This window comes from Podarcis pityusensis (assembly GCF_964106645.2).
Source record: "Podarcis pityusensis genome assembly, chromosome: 3".
Taxonomy (NCBI): domain Eukaryota; kingdom Metazoa; phylum Chordata; class Lepidosauria; order Squamata; family Lacertidae; genus Podarcis; species Podarcis pityusensis.
In genome coordinates, this window is record NC_138026.1 from 31,556,521 (window position 1) to 31,580,798 (window position 24,278).

The 24,278-nt window shown below is 44.7% G+C and overlaps 1 long non-coding RNA gene across 1 annotated transcript; it reads right to left on the minus strand.

Moving 5' to 3' along the window:
* Positions 1-403: 403 nt before the first annotated feature.
* LOC308472857 lies at positions 404-19,526 on the minus strand. Its single transcript, XR_013983781.1, has 3 exons — positions 17,652-19,526; positions 17,294-17,405; positions 404-650 (listed from the first exon to the last, which is right to left on the minus strand). It is a non-coding gene; the product is annotated as an uncharacterized lncRNA (long non-coding RNA).
* Positions 19,527-24,278: the final 4,752 nt, after the last annotated feature.

Below are 24,278 nucleotides of genomic sequence, written 5' to 3' on the forward strand. Positions count from 1 at the left end.
TTCTTTCTACAAACAAAAAACAAACACATGCAAATAAAAACACTCTGCTCTGCTCTGCCCCACCCCAACTTTAGCTGGGTGGTGCCTTCTGCTTTTAAAAGTAGCACCTCTGTAGTCATTCCATGCTGACCTTGTTAGCGGAAGCTTTCATCACATGTTGGCTGCTCCCGTGTCAGTCTCATTAATTTGCATGACAATAGGTAGAAAAAATTAACATTTCTCTCTCTCTCTCTCTCTCTCTCTCTCTCTCTCTCTCTCTCTCTCATGTGTGTGCATCAAAAATCAGAGTTAAAAACAAGAGATTTCTCCATCCAGATTCTGTCGGTCTTACAGAGTGCTCAGAAGACACAGGTTTGTCATGCTTCTCTTTAGCAGGCACAAATTAATACTGTGAAGTGTCCTGCAAGTTTAGCCGTGTCGCACCCTTTAATATGCTTTCCCCTGTTTTACTTGTGCTTTGGCCTTGACCAACAATGAGAGAATAATTTGCCTGCGATGAGCCTGTCTGGATACTCTCGTACAGTTACGTCCTGCTGTTGACAGTGTTGTCCCCGTTGCATTGAGTGGTTGCCAAGTTTCGCGCAGCAGCGGGACCACCTTCTGCACATCGTTGGGTGTCTGGCGTTATGGATGTTTGTGGCCCATTCGACCTGTAAAATTAGCCATTCCATTAAAAGAGTTCTGCCCATTTCATCGCATCCTGAAATAAATTATTCCGTATTATATCACCTTCTTAAAGACTTGCCTGTTGCTGCTGCAGAGTGCTTATCGGGCTCCCTTAGTACTGATCTATAATTCAATTAGGTATGTAACAGATGAAAAGAACTTAAGTCTGTTAGTGGCAGAAGGCAGACACGCTCACTAATGAGGAATCACAAGAGCATTCTCAGACAGCGCACTGATCTGCAAGGCATTATGCATGCAGGAGTTCAATTATGCTAAGGACCTTATTCGGCTAAGAGAGTCAAGGGGTTATTCAGATATGTATCTCATAGTTACACATGGCTTATAATGGGCACTACTACACTTCATGAATACCCTGCTGTGCAATGCTTGGATGACAGTAAGGGGTTTTGTTTTATTTTGTTTTGCTTTGAGGGGTGAGGAGGTTCTCCATTGCATATCAGGGGCTGTACCTATCCCGCTGTGACTCTTGGAGTGAGAGTAAGCCACATGGAACTTAATAGGACTTGCAATGCAATCCTATACATGTCGACCAATAAATTAGTCCCACTGAGTTCCATAGGGCTTGCTTCTAGGTAAGGATGCATAGAATTGCAGCCTTATTTCCACACCCTCCAACATTTCTCTGATGAAAGTAGGAATGTTCTATTCAACAACAACAACAACAACAACAACAACAACAACACAACACCCCACCCATCTGATTGGGTTGCCCCAGACACTCTGGGTAGCTTCCAACATATATAAAAACAAAACATTAAACATTTTTAAAAATCCTTCCCTATACAGGGCTGTCTCCAGATGTCTTCTAAAGGTTGTACAGTTACTTACCTCCTTGGCTTGTAGGTCACATAACTCCATACCATTCAACATTTATCTGATGAAAATAGGGACGTCCTACCATACCCCCCAAAATAGGGACATCCTAAGGAAAAGTGGGATGTGGGATGTGGGGCTCAATTTGGCCCAATTGCTCCAATTGCCTTAAGGTCATAAACTTGTACGTTCAACCACTGAAATATACACCCCTATTGCTGAAAGCAGGTAACCAGCAGGGAATGCTTCAGCTCAACCTTTGCACTGTTGACTGAACACCCCCTGCTGTGCAGATAATGGAGAAAGCTCATAAATTGTATCCTTTCTGGCATTCTGGCCAACTCTATTATGCTGGCGTAAACCCTGGTGCACCAGAAGCCCAGAATAGCAGCAAATAAAATCCGCTCTGTCAGGGGTTCAGGGACAGAGGCACAGGGTAGGCAGGAGATGGAGAGCGATGGGGATGAATCCCAGGACAGCGAGGAAGAGAAGGACAATGACTCAAGAGATTCCATGAGTCTTTCCAGCGAATCAGAGGATTCCCAGAAGGGGGCGCCGGTGGTCAAGGCCAGGGGAGCCCCAGGGGGGACGTGTCAGGAGCAGGGGGCCAGCGGGGGATCCCAAAGTGGCAGCTGGGCGTCAGGACCAGCCTCCCCGCCAGAGTGCAGCGAAGGGGGTGGAGGTTCCAGTGTATCAGGGGAAGCAGCTCCGGCAGCAGAGAAGGGAGGGAGGTCGGAGCAAGCCACCCTCCCGGAAGGGGAGGGGAGTAGTGAAGGGAGTAGTGTAACTGTCAAAAGGAAGGTTAGAGGTTGGGCGCGAGCGCCAAGTTCAAATGTGGAGGCGCGCGGAAGTACAGGGAGCCCGGAGGAGGAGCCAGGTCCCAAAGCCCGCAGGAGGGGGGAAGAGCAATCTGGGGATTCCGCGTCAGGGGAATCCAGGAGGGGCGAAACCCCAGCGGGCAGGAAGACCCTGCGGAAAAGGAAAGAGAGGAAGAGGTGGAGCAGCGCAAGCCTCTTAAACTGGTGCAGGGGAGGGACTGACTCAGAGGGGACTTCAACGGTCTAAGCGTAGCAGACGTGGGGCTGCGCGCCTCGGATGTGAAGCAAACAATGAACTCCAATAAACACTTTTGTATATAAGAAGAACTTGGCGTTGGTCTTTTGTGAGCTGAGACCTGAGGCAGCCCTGACACGCTCATATGTCAGCAATGATAAGACTTGTCAACCAGTTCTTCCAAAGTGTTCCTAAATGATAAAGCTCCAAAATACAGGCTAAAAGAGAGCAAATCTGGGAAGAGCGAGGCATACAATGGGCACCACCAGTGAAAAGTCCCTGCTCTGTGTAGCTCTTGGCCTGTCAGTTGATAGAGTGCCCACTTGCCCTCCTTCTTGACATGGAATGCTCTTTATTGGAGTCTCCAGGCCCACTGGCTGCATAAAATACCTATGGCTAGAGGGACTTAAAAATCATGTGATTATACCTTTTTCATATTTCAAAGAAAGGAAAAAGTGCAAGATATTTAGATACGTTTGAGTTAAAAAACTGTGCTTCCTTTCCTATAAAGGTTAGCAAACATTTGTTATTGGTACAAATTTGAAATCGTTTCTCCATTAATTAAATCCCTCCTGCACAACCCATATACCACTAGCATTCAAGGCTAGTGACAGCTCCTGATTTCTCCAAGCAGCCTGGCCTCACCTGGGATTATTTTGGCGAGGCGCGGTCTAAACTACTGAACCCTTTGGACTTGCCAATTGAAAGGTTGATGGTTCTTTGACTGGACTTACAGTCACTGTCCAGGGGTCCTTTACCTTTGCCTTTACCTATTTGGGGCAGCCTCGACTTGGATGAACCCCAGATTCCTCTGAATTGGCTCCATTCAGTTTCGGATTCAGGCTGTGGCTGAATCTGGTGTGCAGCCCCAGAATTCCACTGGAACCAAGGAATTAAGTGTGTTCAAGAATGTTTCCTAACTTTTTAGTATGGGAAGAGCAAGGCATACACTGGGCACCAACAGGGAAAAGGCCCTGCTCCGTGTAACTCCTGCCCTGTCAGTTGATAGAGTGCCCACTTGCCCTCCTTCTTGACATGGAATGCTCTTTATTGGAATCTCCAGGTCCACTACAAAGACCATAAGAAGGGAGAGCAGGGACTTTGAAGTTCCCAACAGCTGTTAATCAACCAAGCAAGCACACAGGTCATCTTTGTCACAGTCAGGACGCCTATGTTCTGGCCGGGCCTGCACCCAATCTTGTTTTTGTACAATCTTGTTTGTCCTCAGTAACCAAATTGTTTGAATTAACACTAGGCTTCTCCTCTTTGGGGGCCTGGGCAGGCCGGCCTGATTCAGGTGAAGGTCAGATGCCTTGTCAATCCCAGCAGGTAAAAATATACCCACTAAAGAAGATAAAAATATACCCACTAAAGAGGAATGGGTAGTCAAATTGTGCGAGTACTTGGAGCTCGCAAAGCTGACAGATGCAATAAGAGATAAACCTAAAAAGTTGGTGAAAGAAGAATGGGAATGTTTAAATAATTATTTAGGGGACAAGGGCTCAGCAAGAAAGATCTGGCTATGTTTAGAATGATACCGCATAGAGAAATGTTCCCTGATACCAAGATGAGGGATTCATTTGGACTGCAGATAGAGTTAATTGATAAGAATAATGATCTGTTGTGAGCTTGACGGAAGTGTACAATTGATGAGCTTTCCTGCTTTGGCTCATCTTCCTCCCCCCCCCCCCCCATTTTTCTTTTTTCTTTTATCTTTCCCATAGTTGCTTATGTTCTGTGTCATGTACTTCGATATTTTTTGTAGTTTTTTTCATCACTTTTAAGGAATTTTCCTTTGTAATTTATGGTTGTGTATATTTATATGTACCTGTTTAAGCAAAATAAAAGCTATTTTAAAAAATCTTGTTTTTGTACAATCTTGTTTGTCCTCAGTAACCAAATTCTTTGAATTAACACTAGGCTTCTCCTCTTTGGGGGCCTGGGCAGGCCGGCCTGATTCAGGTGAGGGTCAGATGCCTTGTCAATCCCAGCAGGTATAAAAGAGGATGACGCGGCCTGCCCAGGCCCCCAAAGAGGAGAAGCCTAGTGGTAATTCAAAGAATTTGTAACCAAGAATGGAATCCACCACATTCGTTCCGCTCCTTTTCACCTGGCCACTAACGACCAAGCTGAACGCATGGTCCATACTACCAAAGATGCGCTTAGGTGCATAGTGCATGGAGACTGGACTCTCCGGTTAGCGGAGTTCTTATTGGTCCAACACATCACCCCAAGCACAGTGACCGGCCAGAGCCCGGCAGAGTTGCTTATGGGGAGGAAGCTCACTACCCTCCTTGATCGTATGCACCCCGACCAGGCTCTTGAGCAACAGCCATCTACTGTGGTGTGGGGGGCTCCAAGAGGGTTCTCCCCGGGGGACACTGTACGTCTGAAACTATGGGCCCAGACAGGGTTGGGTCCCTGGTATCATTGCCCGCTGTACAGGTCCGGTTTCCTATGAGGTAGGGTTGGAGGGGGGACTGGTTTGGAAGGGACACCTTGACCAGATCAGAGCCAGGGCACCTCCAAACATGGAGCTTCAAGTGGAACCAGAGGACAGAGAAATGGGTACTTTGGGAGATTCTGTGCCCAGGCCAGAGTGGGAACCAGACGGGTTGCCAGAGGCCTGGGCAGGCCGGGTCGTCCTCTTTTATGCCTGCTGGGATTGACAAGGCATCTGACCCTCGCCTGAATCTCATCGTTCTCCTGTAGCTGCCTCTGATTGGTTATCATTTAACTCTTGGGCAAATTAATTAGCATCACACATTATGTGCATGGAAGTTGTCGAACCAATTAATCAACTAGAAGGATTACTGTTAATAGCATCAGTTTTCCTATAACTTGATTATGCTGGATAATTTTGATGAACTGCAAAAGCATTTTTAGTTTGCTTTCTGTTGACACCCTGGAACTTTTCTTTATTAGTGCCACTTTGTTTTCTACGATTCCTTGCAAATGAAGGAAAACAACTTTTCTGGTTGTATATGTTGATAATATAATTTTGGTTACTGAGGACAAACAAGATTGTACAAAAACAAGATTGGGTGCAGGCCTGGCCAGGACATAGGTGTCCTGACTGTGACAAAGGTGACCTGTGTGCTTGCTTGGTTGATTAACAGCTGTTGGTAACTTCAAGATCCCTGCTCTCCCTTCTTATGGTCTGTAGTGGACCTGGAGACTCCAATAAAGAGCATTCCATGTCAAGAAGGAGGGCAAGTGGGCACTCTATCAACTGACAGGGCAGGAGTTACACTAAGCAGAGCCTTTTCACTGGTGGTGCCCATTGTATGCCTCGCTCTTCCCATACCTGCTCTCTGGGATCGACGTTCCCAATTTTCCACAGCAGGAACAGCTACTCCTCATACCCAACATTGGAAACGGAGTGGAAGAATGTCCAATTCATTTTATCAAATGTATTCATTGGCTATGTGGATGTGGAATATGTCCCCCCCACCCCACCCCACCAATATGCATTTTCTCTTGGCAAACAGCAACCTCTCAACTTGCCAATGTAAATGTAGCTGCAGTGAAGTCAGAGAATTAGTCATAACTACCAGGACAAGAATAAACAAAGGCCTCTCTACCTATATGCAAGGCAACATGGAGGAACAACAGTTGGCTTTATCTTATTTAAGGAGGGCAGACAAAAGGATCATTGCTTACTAATACCATTAAGGGGGAAAATATGTAAGTATTTGATTACAAACCTCAATGGGATGTTGTTTAAAATAGGAGCTGAGCGGCGACAGAAGCCTATGTGAGTCATCTGGTATAATTATTATTTTTCCAGCCTCCCCATCTTCTCCCCCTTTTTTCAGTGGGAGGACTGACAGTACAGTGCATGAGTGTGAAAATCCAGGGGTGTCTACATCATGTACCAAAATGCAAGGGCCTCTGCTTAACGTCTCCGTCTCTTGTGACCAGTCCCCATGCCCATTATGTTAGGAAGTGACGACGCTATCTAGAGTTAGGAAACATTCTTGAACACACTTAATTCCTTGGTTCCAGTGGAATTCTGGGGCTGCACACCAGATTCAGACATAGCCTGAATCCGAAACTGAATGGAGCCAATTCAGAGGAATCTGGGGTTCATCCAAGTCGAGGCTGCCCCAAATAGGTAAAGGTAAAGGGCCCCTGGACAGTTACTGTAAGTCCAGTCAAAGGTGACTATGGGGTGTGGGGCTCATCTCGCTTTTCAGGCCGAGGGAGCCAGCATTTGTCCACAGACAGCTTTATGGGTCATGTGGCTGGCATGACTAAACTGCTTCAGGCTCAACGGAACACTGTGACAGAAGCCAGAGTGCACAGAAATGCTGTTTACCTTCCCGCTGCAGCAGTACTTATTTATCTACTCGCACTGGTATGCTTTTGAGCTGCTAGGTTGGCAGGAGCTGGGACAGAGCAACAGGAGTTCAACCCATTGTGCGGATTTGAACCATCAACCTTTTGATTAGCAAGTCCAAGGGGTTCAGTGGTTTAGACCACAGCGCCCCCCGCATCCCGCCAAAATAATCCCAGGTGAGGCTAGGCTGCTTGGAGAAATCAGGAGCTGTCATTAGCCTTGAATGCTAGAGATATATGGGTTGTGCAGGAGGGATTTCATTAATGGAGAAACATTTTCAAATTTGTACCAATAACAAATGTTTGCTAACCTTTATAGGAAAGGAATATTTTATAGGAAATAGATATTTTATGCAGCCTAAATAGCGTTGCTTAATTTATTTAATAATTTATTTAACATATTGCTAATATGCTCTTCTGATAGGGACTCTGTGGATTAAACCACAGAGCCTAGGACTTGCCGATCAGAAGGTCGGTGGTTCAAATCCCCGCTACGGGGTGAGCTCCCGTTGTTCGGTCCCTGCTCCTGCCAACCTAGCAGCTCGAAAGCCCGTCAAAGTGCAAGTAGATAAATAGGTACCGCTCCGGCGGGAAGGTAAATGGCGTTTCTGTGCGCTGCTCTGGTTCGCCAGAAGCAGCTTAGTCATGCTGGCCACATGACCCGGAAGCTGCACGCCGGCTCCCTCGGCCAATAAAGCGAGATGAGCGCCGCAACCCCAGAGTCGGTCACCACTGGACCTAATGGTCAGGGGTCCCTTTACCTTTAATATGCTCTTCATTGTAATGTGATACATAGTTATAAAGAGAAAGATAAAAGAAGCAGATAAAATAATATCAATAATGATCCAAGTGTGGTCAGGCAGTCCAGCCGCCCTCCATGAGAACCTGCTGCAAGAGTTGTGTTTTCAGTTGGCAAATTGTGTTGTCCTTGGTGCTGAAACTGCTTGTGAGGAGCTTCCTTTTGGACGCAGGTATGATACATTTCCAAAACAATGTTGGAACTGCTTCTCAGAGGTGTAGGAAGATCAGGTGGTACCCGGTGTGGAAAATTTCTTGTCACCCCCCCATTGATTCCTCCTCCCCCCTGCAAAAATGGTTTTGCGTTTTTTCATATTTTCTTACAAAGGAATGTGGATTCTGGGCCTCTGATAACAAGTTGGCGACTGTGGACAGATACTTAAAACTACAGGATGGATTGTGTTTTGGCTTGTGTTGTTTTATTTATATTTATTGTTTATTTATTTAATAAAAGTTATTTTTTAAAAAACCTGCAAAATGGTTTACCAAAAGAAAAAACATATCAGTTAATATCTTGACCCTGTTTGAATGAACTGAAATTTCAGCCTTCACGACATAGGAAGGCCAAGTAAACAGTTATTTTCGTGGAGGAGGGTCAAGATATTAACTGATATGCATGAAATTTCATATATAGCGATATAATCTCTAGTGTAGTAAGGTAAGACCTTTGGAGCAGGCATTTTTTAAAAAAAGTTTTTTATGAACCACCCTAGTAGGGCAGTAATTGTTCCTTGATGATTTGTTACCCCCCTCCATGATGGCGCATGGGTCAACCAGAATGATCCCAGAATGTCCCACTTTTCCTTAGGACGTCCCTGTTTTCATCAGAGAAATGTTGGGGGGTATGAAATAGAATGCCTCTATTTTCATCAGAGAAATGTTGGGGGGTATGGAATAGGACGTCCCTATTTTCATTGGAGAAATGTTGGGGGGTATGCCAAGGCCTGACTCTCTTTTACATTTCTGCTGGACCAGCAGGAACATAAAACAGGAGCCAAGCCCTGACAACAGCATGGCATGGCTAGCTAAAGCTTACCCACCTCCTTCTGCTTATTTGGAAATGGTGGGCAGTTGTAGAAAGGCCTGCCCCAGAAGAAGAAAGTGAGAAGCTGTGGGCCATGGGATGGGACACAAACCTACAGGTCACCAAAAGAAAAAAAAGTCTGCATGAGACAGGAAGGGGAGAAACACTTCCTTTTTGTGTGTTTCCCCTTCCTGTCACCACTGCCCCTGCAACCAAGAGAAGGAAGACTCTGGGGATGCAGCAAGAACCTACAGAAGAGAACCTACAGAATTTTGCATGCTCCAGCAAAATTTGCACATCCAGCACTGGGAGTGGAATGGGTTCTCCAACCCTGTTCTATAGCATCTTATTGTGACAATAAAATGAGAGAAAGTCTGAGATTCAAAGCAGATTTAGGCATGGGGGGGGGGAAGTGCTCATGAGAGGTGAAAAAGGGGTAAAGGACCCCTGGACTGTTAAGTCCAGTCAAAGGCAACTACAGTGGTACCTCGGGTTACATACACTTCAGGTTACATACGCTTCAGGTTACAGACTCCGCTAACCCAGAAATAGTGCTTCAGGTTAAGAACTTTGCTTCAGGATGAGAACAGAAATTGTGTTCTGGCAGTGCGGCGGCAGCAGGAGGCCCCATTAGCTAAAGTGGTGCTTCAGGTTAAGAACAGTTTCAGGTTACGGTAAGTACAGACCTCCGGAACGAATTAAGTACTTAACCCGAGGTACCACTGTATGGGGTTTTGGCGCTCATCTCACTTTCAGGCCGAGGGAGCCGGCATTTGTCCACAGACAGCTTTCCAGGTCATGTGGCCAGCATGACTAAACCGCTTCTGACGCAACGGGAGTTCACCCCAACACACAGATTCGAACCGCCAACCTTCCGATCAGCAAGCCCAAGAGACCTGGTGGTTTAGACCACCGCGCCACTCACTCCCCTTGCTCATGACAGGCTTTTAGTGAAAAATGTGGTAATAATGAGAGGAATCTGGTCTGAAGTCAGTATGTTGCCATAAAAATTAAGAATGTTTATAATTATGCATGTGCTTGTTTTTGGTTATTTTTTAAATCACGCCCTGGTCTCAATCAGCTAGCAAATTAAGTTTTGCTCTCAGTCACCCTTCCAAGCACCCTCGTCGTGCTTTACAACTTTCATTCCCCACCAAATGTACACAGTGTGGCACTTTGAAATATTAATAGCAGAGATTAGCCAGGCTGAACACTCTGTCTCGATACAGATTTTTCTTTTATGAAAATCTCTGAACTCATTATGAGTCCCTTTCTTATGAGCTGCAGCATAATTTGCTCAGCCAGATGTAATTTCTTAATTTTTTTGTTGCTGCGAATGTTGCTTTTTTTCAGAACCTCCATGTCCTACACACGGATATCTCATTCTCTTTTGTTTTCTTTTGGCCATTTTTCAGAAATGGTGTAGAAAACCCATAAAACCCTCAGAATGGTGCCTCCCGAGCATTCATCTGCATGTACGAGGATTCAGTTAATAGTAGCATGTAGTAGCTCCTTTGAAGTCGCCTTTATACTGGCACTGTATTGTATTAAAGTCCACAATCTGGACCGACACAACATCAAGGGCCTCAGCTGGACTTTTAATAAGGCAGGAAGTTCAGCATTAAGGCCTTTGCCTTTCTGTTTGGGGACAAATTAAAAAGGCCAGATAAGTCCAATGCCACATGTCCTCAAGCCCATCAGAAAGTGCCAAGATTTCCTTTGACCTGATCAGCAAAAGTGGCTCTGATTTTAGAGACATTCCTTTAAAATGTTGGGGACTCGCCACAGGTTTACATGATGGCCCTCAATAAATCCATTTGAATCCAGTAACAGAAAGTGTATTTGTGATGGAGGGTGCTTACCATACCTTCCTGCAGGTGGGTCACTGCCATACCCTTCAGCATTTCTCTGATGAAAATAGGGACGTCCTATTTCATCACCATCATCATCATCATCATTTACACCCCTCCTCTGACTGGGTTGCCCCAGATATTCTGGGCAGCTTCCAACATATATAAAAACATAATAAAATATTAAACACTTCCCTATACAGTGGTACCTCGGGTTATGTACTTAATTTGTTCTGGAGGTCCATTCTTAACCTGAAACTGTTCTTAACCTGAAGCACCACTTTAGGTAATGGGGCCTCCTGCTGTTGCCACGCCGCTGCTGTGCAATTTCTGTTCTCATCCTGAAGCAAAGTTCTTAACCCGAGGTACTATTTTTCGGTTAGCGAAGTCTGTAACCTGAAGCGTATGTAACCCGAGGTACCACTGTACCTTCAGATGTTTACTAAAGGTTACTTATCTCCTTGGCTCGGGGGTCACATAACTCCATACCCTCCAACATTTCACTGATGAAATAGAGACATCCTAGCATGCCCTCCAACATTTCTTCGATGAAAATAGGGGTGTCCTAAGGAAAAGCGGGACATTCCAAGATCAAATCAGAAACCAGGACAGCTTCTGTAAAACCAGAACTGTCCCTGAAAAACAGGGACACTTGGAAGGTGTATACCAGGAAGGAGAATGGAAGGGGAAAGGTGTTAAGACCACCAGCACTGTGCAAATGTGCTCGCTGAGCCAAAGCAGGGCTTCTGCCAATGTGTTTGCACAGCGCTGACCCTCCCAATACCTTGTTCCTCCCTCTTAGCAGCAGTGACCCACTTGCCAGGAGATGCAACTTCACCCTACTGTCGGCTACTGAATCAAATTAAGAATTATTGTTGCAGCTTGGCACTAGGGATCATAACTCTTGGAGGGGATTCTCAGCTGCTTGTTTTCCCAAAAGCATTTAGCTTTTATGATTCAACACAGCCTCATTTATAACCAGGTGGAGCTGGTTAAAAGGTAGTATTTGGCACAAGGCCTGTAAAACCCAGTCAGCAAAACTATGACTATGCTTCTTGTGTCCCCACACCCCCCTTGTGACATGGATCTTTGTAAATACTAATGCCAGATGTAGGCCTAGGCTGCTGACAGATGTCCCCAATAATTATATTGTTGCATCTTTACTGAATTTAGCATGATACTGGCATATGGCAGTGTTGCTACAATACGAGGGCATGGAGCCAACACTGTCATTTCCTGTTTACAAAGTAATATGTTTGGGAGCCAATGGTGATTGGAAAAGGCTGGAATCTTTTGATGAGTGCCCACGGACAATGCTTTCAAACGGGAGCCAAGGCATGTAAATTCGCAGATTAAATGCTCAGTTTTAATTAATCAATTAATTAATTGAAGGCTCAGGATGAACAGATGAGCAGATAGGATTTGGGATGGTTGAGACTGAGTCAATTCCTTCTCTCCACTCCCCCCCCATAATGCTCACAGAACTCATACCACAAGGGGGTCTTTCCTTCCTCCCCTTCTTGCTATTTGAAATCTTGCTATTTTTCTCACCATGTTAGTCTTGTGTCTTCATCATCTTTGCCCGATGCAAATTCTCACTATGATATCTTATCATTATAATAGATTTAAACTCAAATTTAGCGGTGGGATGGGTTTACACACTGCTATTTTTCCAGAAAAAGAGGAGAGATTGCCTCCCTCATTCTCTTACAATGGCAATGGCGCCCGCCTGATTTCCAGCAAGTTCCGGCTGAAAAAAAAAGCCATGGGTTTACACAATTTCAGTGCTGATCACTGAAAATGAATGCTATACATATAATAATGAAAGCAACTTTTTATAATGTTATATCCCTGTAAAATTCCCTACAAATTTGAGTAACATAAGAACAACCGTACATATTGTGGTTGCTACACAAAATCTGTCTTGGGTCGCTCCTCACAGTCCTATGTAGTGGTAGGTCACAAATGCACAGTAGTTTGCCAAACATTTTGCTACATCCACAGCAGTGTGAGATTCCTGGGGTTCCAGGCGTGCTTTACCCAGGGTCTGTGTTTCCTTTTGGAAAATGAGGCACAGCGGAGATGGTGGTGTCTTTATGATATACGGTTTATTTACATATCTTTTTTTTCCATCTGAGACTGTGATGGAGAGGTTCATGGCATTACACTCCATGAGGGTCTTGCCATTCCTCTGCCCGTTACCTCAACCACTGGGCTTTGGGAAGGCAGTACAATGTCTGCTGGGGTAGGGGAGGTGTCAAACATTGCTGAGGGCCACCCCAAAAAAGGCCCTCACACTGCCCTCACGCTGCATTTTGGGCTGCCCTGCTTCAGACTCTCATAATTTCAGTCAACACATTGGGGGATTATAAAATGGCCACCAAATTAAGGGGATGGAAGCTGAGGAACTGTTCAGAAGTGCTACTGCCTACTTGAGTGAGAGCTCTGGCAGGGACAGAGCAAGTGAGCCCGGGGGGGGGGGGGGGCAAAGCCCTACATCCATTGCACTGAGAAAGCCTGGTGTGCATGTCATCACTTGACATATTGCCCATCTTCTACGGCAAACCCTCCAACATTTCTAGGATGAAAATTGGGACATCCAGTGCTATTTTTCTAGGGAAAGAGGTGCTGGAACTGAGTTCCAGTGAGTTCCGGCTGGAAAAATGCCCCAGTAACGTCCTATTCTATACCCTCCAAAAATTTTCCAATGAAAACAGGGATGTCCTAAGGAAAAGCAGGATGCTCTGGGATCAAATCAGAAACTTGAACAGCTTCTGTCCCTGGAAAATAGGGCCACTTAAAGGGTCTGCCACTGCTGACTGCCAAAGCTGTGAGGCCAGGCAGAGGGAGGGGGTGTGCCAAATAACATTTAGTTATGAGGAAGAGAGGAAAGGTGATATGTAACAGCAGCATCAGCCGTGTCTAGTTGAGCCCTCAGTCTACCACTTGAAAAAATGATCCCCCTGAAGTAACTGAGATCAGCAGCATGTGCTCTGTACCCAAGCTTGTCTTCTATAAAGGTAAAGGGTAAAGGGGCTCCTGACCATTAGGTCCAGTCGTGGCCGACTCTGGGATTGTGGCGCTCATCTCGCTTTATTGGCCGAGGGAGCCGGCGTACAGCTTCCGGGTCATGACTAAGTCACTTCTGGCAAACCAGAGCAGCACATGGAAATGGAAATCGTCCCTATGTCTTCTATATATTATCTTTATTTTGATAACATTTTATTATGTCCACACATTTTCAAGGTTCATGTCATTTGTAATTTCTTAAGCGTATTTTGTTCTATGCAGACCACTTAGAGGCAGTTGTTTTCTTAATGAGTGCTTTATAAATCTTGTTAAAGAAGGAAAGGTGCTCTCCTTCCACGCATAGTCATGAATCATCCTATGAGATAACACTGAAGTGTTGTGTAGGCACAAAACCTACTACTCCAGAAATGTCTTGTGGCAGTGCATGTGAAAGGGTTTTATTCCTTCGAGTGCATACACCCGTCTTCTTCAGATAACTCTTGGAACTGGAAGAATAAAGCAATTCTTGCTATGTGCAACCCATATAAAGCAGTTGTTGTTGTTGTTGTTGTTGTTGTTTTGTTGGAAAAAGCCATTAACCTCTGTTAGTTTTCATATTGCACTTGCATTGTAAATGCATTTCACCAGGATAAATGGTGTTTGGGAAAGGAGTTGGCAGTTGGCAGTTGGTTGGTTATTCTGTCAGTTGATTCTTTGACTGAGAATGTGGTGGTGACTTCATGCAGATGCCATCCAGAGATGTTTGTGAGGACAGGCAAACGATAGATTAATAACTTATGCACTGCTACATTTTGAAAGCAAAAGGACTAAACCCTCTCTTGGGCTCAAGAGAAAGAAATGCAACACACTCATCCATATATATCTATCATACTTGTTGTTCAGTTGTTGCCAACTTGGCAAGTAAATATTTAAGGCAGGGTTGCCATACGTCTGAAATTTCTAGGACATGTCTGGTATTTAGTGTCTGGGCAAGGGGGTGGGGATTTTGGAAAATTTGTAAAATGTCCAGGAGGTTGATTGCCTAAAAAAAGCTCAACATGTGATGGAGCAGGGAAGGGGATTGAAAACCAAAGAAGAACAGTATGGAAAGGGACCTGCATCCCCACTGCCACAAAGGAATTCTTTTTTGGACCAGGGGCATGAAATAGCTTTTAACTCAAGGACCATGATACCTCATTGGTAGCCTTCTGGAGGGTGGATGGGGCAGAGGCAAAAGTGGGTGGAACAATGGGTGCATGTGACTCTGACCTTTGCACACTAGGCCTAATTGGAGGTTTAAAGGTAAAGGTAAAGGGACCCCTGACCATTAGGTCCAGTCGTGGCCGACTCTGGGGTTGCGGAGCTCATCTCACTTTATTGGCCGAGGGAGCCGGCGTAACAGCTCATGTGGCCAGCATGACTAAGCCGCTTCTGGCGAACCAGAGCAGCGCATGGAAATGCCGTTTACCTTCCCGCTGGAGCGGTACCTATTTATCTACTTGCACTTTGACATGCTTTCGAACTGCTAGGTTGGCAGGAGCAGGGACCGAGCAACGGGAGCTCACCCCATCGCAGGGATTCAAACCGCCAACCTTCTGATCGGCAAGTCCTAGGCTCTGTGGTTTAACCCACAGCGCCACCCGCGTCCCAGTTGGAGGTTTACACACACAAACAAACACACAAACACACACACCACTCCATTCAGGAAAGCAAGAGGTGTAATCACAGTTCAGGGACGCATGCCAGCCAAGGAGGTTGCAGAGCAGGGACCAGTGAGAGATGTGACCTGGGGAGAGGCCTGAGGCCTGAAAGGTCACATTTTAAGCCCAGACCTAAGACCTTGTTTGAAATGCTTGTGTTATTAAAGTCTCTTTGTGGGACAAAGCGAGAAGATACTGCAGTGGCTCACAGGACAAACAGGGAGGTTTCATTTGACTGAGATATCAACTGAAAACGCAAATGCACTTATTATTAAATGAACAGGATTCTTCTTTTTAAAAAACAACCCCCCCCCAAAAAAACCCTGTATGTTTAAAAACTATGTAGTCATAGTACAGTGACTAAAACTGAATTAAACTTAGTCTCCTCCTGAGTTTTCAGGTCTAGAATGACATGAAGCTTCTATTAATCCCTCAACATCATCTTTGACTGTTCTAATTAGGTCATTCCTAGCTGAAGTGCTTAAGCTGCATTGTTCTTGCTTGGGCCGTGTGTGTGTGTGTGTGTGTGTGTGTGTGTGTGAAATTTAACAAACAAAAAAAATTTAAAAACCTCCTAGCCTCAAATGAAGCACTCCTCCTTTGCCATTCTGATTCTTGCAAACTGTCTGGGCTGTAATTGAGAGAATTGCTTTGGTTACAGGGTTGTCCTAGGGCTGTTACAGGTCTTTGAACAGTTGGCTCAGTTGATTTTGCTGCCTGAGACAAAGGACAAGATGGTGGCCCCTCCCATGCCATGTACAGAAGCCGATTGGACAGGCAACTGAATGGGGCCTTCCACTGCATCCGAGGAAATCATCTTTGTTTAGGGGGGAAAGGACAATTATGAGGTTGGGCCAATTTTTCAACAGGAGCAAACTCATTCCCAGAGCCTCTTCAGAGAAAATGGAGCAGGGGACAAGTTCATTATGCCTCATGACACATTCGGCTTTAAGCTGCAACAGAGAGAGCAGAAATGTGTGTGTGTGTGTGTGTGTGTGTGTGTTGTTCACATATATCAGTAGCAATAAGCAAATAATTTCAGTTTTTCATTTTGATTGCTCTTGCACTTTGCTGTAACTGCAAATCTTCAAATCCTCAGATTGATGTTTGTTCGGATTCAACAGTAAACAGCAAGTTTTCCCAGTGAAAGTGGAAGGAGAAGGGGGAAAACCTCTCTGACCATGCCTAAGAATCATGGGTCAAGCAGAATAATTCGTGGATGAGCCTGTGGAGATTTCAGCCAGTTGTATATTTCATTCATATCTCTATCTATCTATTTGTCTATCTATCTGTCTGTCTGTCTGTCTGTCTGTCTATCTATGGCGATTATTTGTGATGACTATTCACCTGAGACTAATCTCACTATCATACACCAGAGATCTGCGGATGCCAAGATGTGACACTGAATCAAATCAAACAAGGTTCTTTTAAAACATTAAAAAACCCACCCTGACAACAGGAAGGATTTTGATCTGTGAGCTTATAGGACAAACGTAAAGGGTCCTGGGACTCAAGCCATAAGGAGCTGCAATTTATCTAAAACACATTTCCTGCCTTTTAAAGGTATTAATATTTAGCCTACCCAAGTGACTCCAGTGACTGTATATTTAACAATTCAATTAGTCATTCCCAAGTGAAGCATGCTAATTGATTACTTTGCAGCATCCAGTGGTGATAAAGTTAATGGATGTTTTTGTCGAGTAAATTGGCTTCCGCTCTTAATATCACTTTCTTGATATCTCAACCTCCTAGTAAGTAGCAGGGCATATTTCTATAAATAGACCAATGGCTAGCAAAAAGAAAAAAAGAAAAACCCAACGTGCCAAGGATTTCCTGACAATGCAGGTTTCAATTCCCCTCTAATCTTTGCAAATGTACACCTCTTGAGCCAAAATTATACAATGGGAAATGGGAATTAAGAGACTGGGCAGAAAGCACAGAAATAGAAACGCATAAAAATCACCCCAGATAAACATCAGGGCTTTTCATTTTGGGAAACTCATTTTCTGCAAAGTGACTTATATGGATATATTCCAGTTTATGTGCTGCCAACAGTGGATGTGTCCTTCATTCTGTTGGGAAATAACTGAGGGAAGCTTGTTAATCCCAAAGTCCCATGTGTGTGGCAAACTGCAAAAAGAAAAAATGGATGACTATTTGAATTCAAGAAGCATGGCTTGACTCATTCTCTAGCCAAAAGTGCCCCCAACAGAGTTTTAAAAAGAAATATGTGCAGTATTTGCAAAGTGCAGGAAATACAGGTTGTTAGACTTTAAACATCCGAGTGTTAAGTGTTCCCAGCTGTGTTCCCCACACCTCTACCCCTCTCAGAGTAAATAGACCACAACTTTAAGTAAGTTTAAATGCTTTACTTACAGAAATCAGAGTTCTCACACATGCATTGTCCAATGCAGAGAAACAACACAGGGAATGTATTCTTGGTTATAAAATACTGAAGTTAGTCTTAAACAGCCTCAAACGTCTGTTCAGTTACATAGTTGAAAGTGAGGAGAGAAAGAGAGAACAGGAAAAGAAAGCTTTTCTTCCTCCCTCTCCAATTCGAGTCTTCTCTAGCAGTTAAGAACTCTGTGATCCCTAACCCGTTACTCACTGGCAATTCTGCACAATTGAGGTGTGCACATTTTGGACAGGCGTCGCACGTGTGCAGATTACAGCACCATTGACTGTTCAGTAGTGCTGCAAATGCAGGGAAACAAATCAGGTAATGCACATCAGGGAAAGACATCCCCACCACCACCGTCACCGCCTTCTGGTGTGTGAAATGTGACTTGAAATGCAGTGGGGGGAAACCTCTCTGCATTTCAAGCCACTAATGTGTACATAGCTTCAGTGGTCTCGTTCACACACATGGTGCTGTGGTCTAAACCACTGAGTCTCTTGGATTTGCTGATTGGAAGGTCAGTGGTTCGAATCCCTGCAATGGGGTGAGCTCCCGTTGCTCTGTCCCAGCTTCTGCCTCCCTAGTAGTTTGAAAGCATACCAGTGCGAGTAGATAAATAGGTACTGCTGTGGCAGGAAGGTAAATGGCATTTCCGTGCACTCTGCTGGCAGCTGAATCTGGCTAGGTAGTTTTCTATGCTCCTATGTTGTCTTCCAACTCTTCCTTTTGCCTTCCAGATTTATAGCCAGTTCCACATGCACTATAAGATATCTCCCCACCCCCCCGCCGCCGCCCCAGGTCTTGAAAATAAATATTGCAACTCTAGAGACAGTGGCACAGAAAGTGATAAACCAATTCCTAAAACCACGAAGAAGGAGTAGGGGGAATTTAGTTCCTCGTTTATTTTGCTCACTTTTGAGGTTTCTTTTATATTATTATTGCTTTATGTTTAAACTAAACTATATACACCAGTCGTATTTTGATGGGATAAATCACTTCGCCCAGTTCAGCTCTCTAGCTCGTTACCTCAGAATCGCGGAACATTCTAGCATTGAGTTGTTATATATCTTCCCTTTGTTTGCCAATAAGCTAAGCTAACAGGCACGGGAGGAGGAACAGCGGGTTAAAAAGGAAATAAAGCCAACAGAGAAATATTGCGGCACTTGCTCAAACATGCAAAGAATTCCGGCTCAACAGAGAGGAACAACTTGAACAATGTGCGTGAACAAGTTACCTCATTCCAGAAGTGAGCTCGGATTGTGTGTGGTGATTAATATATTGGGAGTGCTGACACTCACTTCACGGACTGTGTCGGGGTCATATTTTCCAAAGGAAATCGTTGCTGTATTTATTTATTTTCTGTGCAAGGAACTCTCCAGCCTACTCCTGTGTTCCATACATGTGGTTAACAATTGGACTCCATCTCTGTGTTGGTTAAAAAAGGCCTGCTTTCTGCCATGCGAACGTACACACAGACTGTATACATGCCCTGCAATTAAAACACATTTAAAACACACGTACCCCTCTAAGAATCCAGGGACCTGTAGTTCACCCCGCCCCACAGAGCTACAATTCCCAGAACCCTTTCTGGGTTTCTTTGAAATCTGCTTTAAATATATGGTGTGTATGCATTCGTATGGCAAGAGCATCTGCAAAGGCCATGCTTCCTTGCTGTCTGTGCAGTCAGCTGGTGTGTGCGAAGGAGCTCCGTGCACAAAGCGATGTACATGGATAGATTTTATGCAGTTCTATTTTACAGTAAATGCTTACACCGGTCCTGAAAGACCTGCATTGGCTCCCAGTACGTTTCCAAGCACATTTCAATGAGTTGGTGCTGACCTTTAAAGCCTTGGCCCAGCATACCTGAAGGAGCGTCTCCACCCCATTGTTCTGCCTGGACATTGGGGTCCAGCGCAGAGGGCCTTCTGGCGGTTCCCTCACTACGAGAAGCAAAGTTACTGGGAACCAGGCAGAGGGCCTTCTCGGTGGTGGCGCCCACCCTGTGGAACGCCCTCCCATCAGATGTCAAGGAAATAAACAACTATCTGACTTTTAGAAACAGGTAGGTAGCCGTGTTGGTCTGCCATAGTCGAAACAAAATTTAAAAATTCCTTCCAGTAGCACCTTAGAGACCAACTAAGTTTGTTATTTGTATGAGCTTTCGTGTGCATGCACACTTCTTCAGCTAACTCTTAGACTTTTAGAAGACATCTGAAGGCAGCACTGCTTAGGGAAGTTTTTAATGTCTGATGTTTTATCGCTTTTTATTATTATTATCATTAATTCTGTTGGGAGCCACCAAGAGTGGCTGCGGAAACCCAGCCAGATGGATGGGGTATAAATAAATACGTTGTTGTTGTTGTTGTTGTTGTTGTTGTTGTTGTTGTTGTTGTTATTATTATTACAGAAAACTGCCCTGGGATATATGGGATGCAAATGCCTAAACTAACAGATTACTCTTTGATCATCCTTCTGTCCAACTATTATTGATTGATTGATTGATTGATTGATTGATTGATTGATTGAATTTAAATACCGCCCTATGCCCAGTGCCCAGTTCTGCCTCTTGGCTTGTCTTTTAGCTCTGACTTGCCTGTGAAAGAGGACAAAGACCCTGTGCTTGCCACCAGGGGATGGCTTTTCCCACCTGCTCTGCGCACCCCTTCTGTAGCCTTTAGAGCCATTATAATGGATCCACTCAGTGCTTTTTTAAAAAGTAAAAAAGGTGCCAGTTCACACCAAATAGCACTATTTAGTGGGAAGAAACTGCAATGATAATTCTCATTATTACATATTTTACATGACTGTTTTTGTATATATTTTAAAATTTTATATATTGATGTTTTATGTTGGCCTATATTTGCAATGCCTAATAAAGGTTCGGTGAGGTAAGAAGTAAGTACAGTGGTACCTCAGTTTATGAACAGCCCTGTTTACGAACAATTCGGTTTACAAACTCTGCAAAACCGGAAGTAGTGTCACGGTTTGCAAACTTTACCTTGGTCTAAGAATGGAATCCGAACAGTGGAAGGGCACCGATGGCCAGAGGCCTCATTAGGGAAAGCGCGCCTCGGTTTAAGAACAGTTTTGTTCCCCCCCCCAAAAAAACAATTATTCATTTTATAACACAGCTAAACAACACAAACAGAAAACCAAACAATACAAACAAGTACTTGTCTTATCCTTATTTTTTCTAAACATTGTTAGGTGGGCTACCCCAAGTCCCCCCCCATCTGATTTTCATTTTACCTCATCTTTAGCAGTTTACATATATCATAATTTTTAACCATTTTTTAATCACGCTTACTTTTACCATAAAAATCTTCACATTTTATCACTTACAGATAATACTGTTTTAAATTACACTATCTTCTACTTCTAACCCTACAGCCTATATCCACTTCCAAAGCTATTCTAAGATTTAAATATTAACATATTTTTTCAAATATTCTTTAAACTTCTTCCGATCTTCTTCCACCATCTCTTCTCTCTGGTCTCGGAATCTCCCAGTCAGTTCGGCAACTTCCATAGAGTCCATATCTTCATCTGCCATTCTTCGATAGTTGGTAAATCTTGTTTCTTCCAATTCTTCACTAGTAATATTCTCGCAGCTGTTGTGGCATACAGAAAAAAAAGTAACACCCTTTTGGGGGATTTCACCCCCCCACTAGAACAGTTTTTGTTTAAGAACGGACTTCCAGAACGGATTAAGTTCGTAAACCAAGGTACCACTGTATGTAAATAAATTGACTGTAAATAAATAAATAAACTGTATGTAAATACACTGTATGTATGACTCTTTAGTCACCTTAGACCTCAGGCTCAGCCTTGACAGGATTCTCTACGTGATGACTATATAGGAGGAGAGGGACTCCAGAGTGCAGATTGCTTCTTGTAAATGTTTTATGTGGCGGCTGTTCTTCATCCACACCTAAAAGCTTCTCTGGCTCCCGGATGTGCTTGTTTTGTCATGGTGGGATGGCTGCATTTCTAAGCAGCCTCTCTTTCATAGATGTTGCTGGGAACTACCATCCCCAAGAGGCATTGTGATCAGGTGCATGCATACAGCGTGATCAATGTGCATGCAGCATAATCGATGCGCATGCGCCAACATTACAAGTCCGAAGAGAAACCTCAGAAACAGATCTTCTCCCCCCCCACGCCCCTCCCAAATGCTCAGTAATAAAACTTAGAAATACGAAATCAATTCCAAATCAGGGATTATTTAGCTATATGGGGAAGGGCCACAACTCTCCAGAGCATCTGCAGGTTCAACCCCTGGTAACTTAAGGTAAGTCCTCCATCCGAAACCCTGGAGAGCCACTGCCAATCAATGTGAGCTGAATGAACCAATGGCTAGTCCCAGTAAAAGGCAGTTTCATATCTTGTATTGCTATTGCAGCTAGGAGAAATACGTGATCCTAACAAAGGAAATCCATTTAAGTGAAGGGGTAGGAAAGAGCAGAAATGGATGCTAAATGGAATAAAGATGGTTGTTTAAAAAAATGCATTGATAAATAATAGCCATTGTGCCATTTAGTATTATATGTAAAGGCAGCAGGGGCGCTGATTTGCCCCCACATTGAGGGGGCCAGGCGTTGTGTAATGTCATATACACATCATGTGCAATTGGGATGTGTGCAAGGCAAGCTACCCCCACAGATATTCCTATATCGCCCTGCCAGTGGCAGGAGCTGGCGAGCACAGATAGTAAAGATCACCCTTCGCGTTGGTGGTGGGGGACAGGGAACGCAGAGGGTAATCTTCACCTCCTGTGTGTCAGGCCAGCGAGGGATGGGGAGCGCGGAGGGTGTGTTTGCAGGGGGGAGGCCAATCTGTTTGGGGGCACCTCAATATTGCGGTGGGGACTTGGCTCCCTGCCCCCAAATATTGAGGGGCCCAAAGCCCCTTCCACCCCCTATAGCTGGCGCCCCTGAGAGGCAGGTTCACCACTTCAGACTTGATCCAAGTGCTCCAGATGGGAATCTGGGAGCTGGCAGTGGTTTCTCAAACAGCTTGTTCATGCACCCATCTGTGTATGTGCATCGAGGGAAGGAGCGATGCAAGGATCCAGTGGCCCTGTGAATCTGGCTCATTTCCCCATTTCCCTGCGCCTGTTTTGTACATAAGAGAAACAGGACGTCGTAAGAAAATGGAAAGGAGAAGTTAAAGCCGCAGTTCCACCTCTACAGTGACCCTTCTTCTGCCCATCCCTTTCCTTTTATCTCCTCCACCCTGCTCCCTCCCTGAATAAACACAGGGCTTCCGCATCTGCAGCTATTCACTGATGCCCTTCAAGGTATACCGAGTATGTGGGTGTAGATTGCATAACAAAACAAGCAATTCCAAGCTTGAACTGGGCAGGAAATACAATCCGACAGCACTAAACGCTATCCTTGATATATGCAGCTCAGCCACCCGCTCTGTCTTATCAGCAGAATATCGATTGTCACATCTTACTACCGCAACAACAACAAAATGGCCTTTGTCGATGAAAGCAATGCAGACACCACCACCACCTGGCCAGATGGAGGAATGGGAGGGAAAAGTTAGCTAGCTGTAACCACTGCTTCTGAAATAACAAGACTGGTGGGTTCGTGGTGTTGCTTACTGCCTTCCTCACACAGTGGTGATACACAGTGGACCAGACACTGCGTCTTAAGGTTTTTCCATCTGGGGACTGGAGCCTGTGCGGCTAAAATGTATATTTACACTTTGGAAGGGGACTGCTTGAGATTCGCAGGCAAAAAGAAGCAAGAGAGACAGATAAAGAATCACCAATTCTCCAGAGAGGGCTTTAGGCAAACTACCCAGCACTATGTGGTCCAAGGGTTTGTTTTGCTGTATGTTTCAAAATCAGGGCAAATGCATGCTCGCATTCTGCTCCAAGAAAAAGCAGCATTTATAAGCTGATCGCCAGAGAATTGATGCTTTTGAATCGTGGTGCTGGAGGAGACTCTTGAGTGTGCCATGGACAACTGCTCCTTGGGAGAAAGGCGATAGCAAACCTAGACAGCATCTTAAAAAGCAGAGACATCACTTTGCCAACAAAGGTCCGTATAGTTAAAGCCATGGTTTTCCCAGTAGTGATGTATGGAAGTGAGAGCTGGACCATAAAGAAGAAGAATTGATGCTTTTGGATTATGGTGCTGGAGGAGACTCTTGAGAGTCCCATGGACTGCAAGAAGATCAAACGTATCCATTCTTAAGGAAATCAGGCCTGAATGCTCACTGGAAGGACAGATCGTGAAGCTGAGGCTCCAATACTTTGGCCACCTCATGAGAAGAGAAGACTCACTGGAAAAGACCCTGATGTTGGGAAAGATGGAGGGCACAAGGAGAAGGGGACGACAGAGGACAAGATGGTTGAACAGTGTTCTCGAAGCTACCAGCATGAGTTTGACCAAACTGCGGGAGGCAGTGGAAGACAGGAGTGCCTGGCGTGCTCTGGTCCATGGGGTCACGAAGAGTCGGACACGACTAATCGACTAAAGAACAACAAAAAGTTCACTGTTAATGATTTTTCAAAAATGGAACATGTATGGTTTCTTGTCTGCTTTTTTAATCGGTGGTAGGTGGTGGCTCCCCCTTCCTAAAAAATG